This window comes from Physeter macrocephalus, chromosome 4, assembly GCF_002837175.3.
Source record: "Physeter macrocephalus isolate SW-GA chromosome 4, ASM283717v5, whole genome shotgun sequence".
Taxonomy (NCBI): domain Eukaryota; kingdom Metazoa; phylum Chordata; class Mammalia; order Artiodactyla; family Physeteridae; genus Physeter; species Physeter macrocephalus.
This window is the reverse complement of record NC_041217.1, coordinates 146,760,518-146,765,773: the sequence shown is the minus strand read 5'-3', so window position 1 is coordinate 146,765,773 and position 5,256 is coordinate 146,760,518. Positions and strand designations below refer to the sequence as shown.

Below are 5,256 nucleotides of genomic sequence, written 5' to 3'. Positions count from 1 at the left end.
TATCATTATTCTGAATTCTTTTTCTGGAAGGTTGCCTATTTCCACTTCATTTAGTTGTTTTTCTGGGGTTTTATCTTGTTCCTTCATCTGGTACATAGCACTCTGCCGTTTCATCTTGTCTATCTTTCTGTGAATATGGTTTTTGTTCCGCAAACTGCAGGATTGTAGTTCTTCCTGCTTCTGCTGTCTGCCCTCTCTGCTTTCTGCTTTCTTTATTCAGTATTATTCATGAGCATTTTCCTGTGTCATTAAAAAATTCTTTATGATCACAGTTTTGCCTATATGCCATTCTATTACATATGTGTTTGATTGTTCTTCCATTGTTGGATATTTGGTCGTTCTCTATTTTTTAACATTAAGAAGAATACCTTTTTGTGCAAAGATCCTTTTTTATTATCTGATTATTTTGTTTATTCAGCAAATATTTATTGAGCATGATGTATTTTCCTTAAGATAGATTTATAGAAATAGAATTATAAGATAAAATAATATGAATGTCTTCAAGACCTTTGTTATGTATTGCCAATTACTCTTCAGAAAAGATTTTACCAGTTTATACATTGTATGAGAAGCACCCTTATCACTAATGAGAATTATTTTAAATCTGCTATTTTGTGAGAGAAATTGCATCTTTTTTAAATATTTATTTCAAAAATATTTTTGAACATTTATATCTATTTACCTATGAAAAATATTAATCTTTTGTCCTGTATGTAACAATTATTTTGTCCTTTTTATTTGGTGGAGTTATTTGTTTGCATCTGATAGTCAAATCTGTTGTTCTCCTTTGTGATTTCATATTTCTTAGGAGCTTATAATTTTATGGCATGAGGCAGGTGTTTCTGGGAAGGCTGTGTATGAGAGGGAAGGGAGAAAGTGAGGTTGCCGAGGCCCAGAGCAGTGGATCCAGCTGCTGGTCTTCAGCCCCAAGGTCAGGATGCTCACAGTGGGTCACAGTGGCCTATCCCACTTCTTGGCACAGCTTTGAGCTACCTCTAGTTTGAGTACAATGCAGGAAGAGTAATTTTGTCCTCCATTGTGCTGCTAGGCCAACCGCATTATGAGAATTGACCTGATTGCTGAGCCCCAGCAGAGGCAGGTGGGACCTGGCAGGACTGCTTCAGGTCCTCTCCTCAGATCCTTTCCTGGTCTCCTTAAAGGGTTCTGCCTAAAAGGGCTGTGTGCCAAGACTTGTTTGCTTGCCTCTTGCAGTGACAGTTCTGTTTGGCCTATAGTGTTAAATATCATGGCTCCAAAATCCCCCAGCTGTCCATGCTTTGTCATTTCTTCAAAGGGAACTGACTTGTTTTCCACCAGAGGGGGCCAAGGAACATTTGCTACCCACACTGGTTTGGAGCATTAAAAGGGGAGAAAAAAGCTAAGAGTAAGTGTTATTTCATTCTTTGAATTTATATGGAAATTTTTAATCTCCATCAAAGGATCAGAAGAAGAAGCACATTGAAATTCAATACAAGAGCTTCCAGCTTACACAGAATTCTTCAAAGATGTTTGACTTGATCTTTTAAAAATGACAAAAACCATGAACTGTGTAGCTCCAGGGTTCCTAATTTTGCTTACCCTCCTCAGCCTCCACCTCTGTCTTGCCTTCCTACCTACACTCCATCTGTGTGGTCCTGTGTCAGCCTGCAGAGCTTCTTTGAATAGGGGCTGGGAGAGAGGGTGGGAAGTATGAAGCAGCAGTCAGGTTTATAGGGCTGCTTATACATTAACCCCTCTCTCAGGCCACATTATCTCATCTTTCAGAGTCTTGTAACTGGTCTCTCTGTGTTCATTCTCCTTATTACAAGCCTATTTTCACTGCTATCAGAATTACCTTACTAAGAAATAAAACTGATCATGTAACTTTCCTGCTTAAAAACTACCACTGGCTTGTCTCAGTCCAAACTGTCTAGACTGCCACAGAAGGTTTTCATGATCTGGCTCCATTGCCTCCTTAATCAACCTCATCTCCTACTCTTCTCCTTAAATCCATAATCAGGCTACTTTCCACTGGATTATGAATTCTTTGAGGGCAGAAACAGTATATTTCTAAGGCACAGAACAGTGACTGGCATATTACTACAGTCTTATTAAATGCTAAATTAATTAACTAGTGATTTAAAATTCTAACAAGGTCACAGTATGAGAGAGAAAACTAAAAATCATATAGTAGTCTTTCATTTCCTTTGCTAAGTATAAATCAGAAGCATACTCACTGTACTAAGGATCAGGTTCCTTCTTCCCCATTACAGATTCTTGGTTATTTAGACCCAGCATCCTGGCTCGATACCCATGAGGAAGCACCATGCCTCCAGGGACCCAACGAGGCCAAATGAAAGAGAGCTCCGAAGCTCTTGACCAAGGTTGCTTACTGCTTGTATCGGAGTGATATAGTACAGGAATGTTTTTGCCTTCTGGAGATTCTTCTACACATTGTTCTTTGGTCTGATTTTCTTTCTGTAAGTGGTTTCCTAGACTGATCTGATTTCATGAAAGTAAATTGAAGTTAACTATGTTGTGGAAATTCTTTGATAGCCATTGGTAAATAAGTACAACTGTTATAATGTGAGGGAGCCCACTCTTAAGTAGAAGGGAAGTTGAAATCTGTGTGGGAAATACTTAGTCATCAGAATGAATTTTAAATTTGTGAAGTCTGAATCAAGCCAGGAGAGTAGTACCGTAGAAGCTATGAGAAAATGAAAGACAAGAAACTTAAAGAAGAGCCTAACGTTGTAAAATTTGATAATTTGCATAAAAATAGAAGAATCACCTGTAATTCCTCTACTGTGAGGGAGTGTAGAGTAGAAATTGTGTATATAGTCTTTGAAAAGTGTTATTCAACCTGTTAGTGTCAGAAAATGTTTTAATCCATTACCATAACAGAATAAAGGAGAAAAAAAATACAATGAGCTCCATAGATGCAAGAAAAAAATTTTTTTAGTAAGTCAGTACCCATTCATTGATGAAAGCTCTTAGCAAGTTAGGAATAAAAGAGAAGTTCCTTAACCTGATAAAGGGTATTTATAAAACCAATAACGTGCCAGGTATTGGCTATAAAGCATGAAGCCCAATATCTACACATAGAGGACAGTCAATAAATGGTGGCTTTGATGATAGGGAAAAAAATCTGTAACAATCATCAGTCTAAATGACAAAATAGAAAAATTCCCTTTAAAATCAAGAATAAGTAAGGATGACTGAAGGACTTGCGGGGTGGCTCACTGCGCTGTGTAAAGTTTTCTCCACGGGGGGCTGGGTTCACATGGTACATTCGGCCTCAGTGCGAGGGTCAGGACTCTGAGCGGCGGGCAGTCCTGGGGCTCCCGTAGGAGTCTAGGGAGGGGCATGGGTCTGGGGCACCCCCATCACAGGCTCCGGCATTACTCCCCCTTTCCCGCGAGTCGTGTTTCCAGCCCTGGGGCCTCAGGCTCACCCCACTGGTTGGCCCTGAGCCTCCGTTTCCTCCTAGCTCTGGGCACCACCATCCTCTCCTCAGAGTTCCCCCTCTCCCCATCCTTTCACCGGTGCGACTTTGCCCCCAGGGGACTTCTAGTCACGTGCGGAGGCATTGTTTCTGCTGTTACAAATGGGAGGGGCTGCTAGTGGCACCTAGTGTGTGGATGCCGCAGATGCTGCTGGACGGCCTACACCGCACTGAACAGCACCCGTGACAAAGCATTATCTATAGTGCCCAGGTTTGGAAACCCTGCTCTAGGGTCTTACAGTCTTCAAAGCCCTGGATGAACTTAAAGACAAGTTATCTCTGGAGTTCAAGTTTGAGTTGAAACCAGCCTCAAGTTTCACCTGTCCTCACTGACCCGTGGATTTCTGTGTGACCAGGTGGCTTTGGAATAACTACCAATACGTCCTGGCATTTCTCTTTGCCATTGAGGAGATCAATAAGGACTCCCATCTGCTCCCCAATCTGTCCTTGGGTTTCAACCTCTACAATGCCTTTCCCAGTGACCAAAGGACTTTGGAAAATGCCCTGTTTTGGCTCTCTGGAGGAAATCAGACTCTCCCCAACTGCAACTGCCAGGGACAGAGAAAATCTGTGGCCATTGTTACAGGAACTGCGTTGGCATTTTCAGCCGAGATTGGAACAGTTCTGGGGCTCTATAGAAGCCCACAGGTCACGTATGGTCCTTTTGATCCCATCCTGAGTGATAAAGACCAGTTCCCATCACTCTATCAGATGGCCACTACGGACAGCTCCCTAGCTCAAGGAATGATGTGGTTATTGCTGCATTTTGGCTGGACCTGGGTGGCGCTATTTGTATCTGATGATTTGAAAGGCGAGCAGTTCCTCTGGTATCTGAAAGCAGAGATGGTGAAGAAAGGTAAATGCCCTCCAGAAGCAGGACCTGCATTGATCACCTGATGGCATCTGGAGCTGCATTCGTTTCTGAGGAAAATCCAATTTACCAACAGCTCTGGAGACAATATATCCTTAGATGAAAAACAGAACCGTGTAACATGATAGGATATCCAGAACGCTGTGAATTTTCCTGCTGGTCTTGGGCTGCTGGTTAAAGTAGGAGAGTTTGTCACCAATATTCCATATGGTCGAGGCCTGGTCATCAATGAAGAGATGATAGAATGGTCTGTTGTCTTCAAAGAGGTACAGAGTCATTTCAGTCTTGGAGATAGACATTAAGGAGGTATCTGAAGCATGTCCGTATATGAGACTGAGTATGCACCTCCTTAACTCAGCCCTAAATTCACATTTCACATTTAAACTTTTTTCTGTGTCATCTTACCCACATATATTCTGAGCTAATGCCTATAGAAAGAACAGGTCTCTGTATAAGCTCTTGTTTTAAATTTCAGGTGTATCTGTTCATGCAGCAGTCAAGTGAATAAAATGAATGGAGTTATGAAGTTAAAAAAAAAAAAGGATGACTATTAGTGCTTCTATTCAGCGTTAGTATATTGGAGGTCTTAGCCAATATGGTAAGATAATGAAAAATAAGGATTAGAAAGGAAGAAAGCAAGTTGTTGTTTACATAGTTGGTATGATTGCCAGAATCTACAGATAAAATATTAGTATTAAGATTGTTTATCGGGCTTCCCTGGTGGCGCAGTGGTTGAGAATCCGCCTGCCGATGCAGGGGACACGGGTTCGTGCCCCGGTCCGGGAAGATCCCACATGCTGCAGAGCGGCTGGGCCCGTGAGCCATGGCCGCCGAGCCTGCGCGTCCGGAGCCTGTGCTCCGCAATGGGAGAGGCCACAACAGAGGAAGGCCCGCGTACCAC

The 5,256-nt window shown here is 42.1% G+C and overlaps 1 protein-coding gene across 3 annotated transcripts in view; it reads left to right on the top strand.

Moving 5' to 3' along the window:
- Nucleotides 1–5,256, top strand: part of EIF2B3 (eukaryotic translation initiation factor 2B subunit gamma) — a 158,158-nt gene that overhangs the window by 124,557 nt on the left and 28,345 nt on the right. The gene's annotated exons all lie outside the window — the stretch shown is intronic.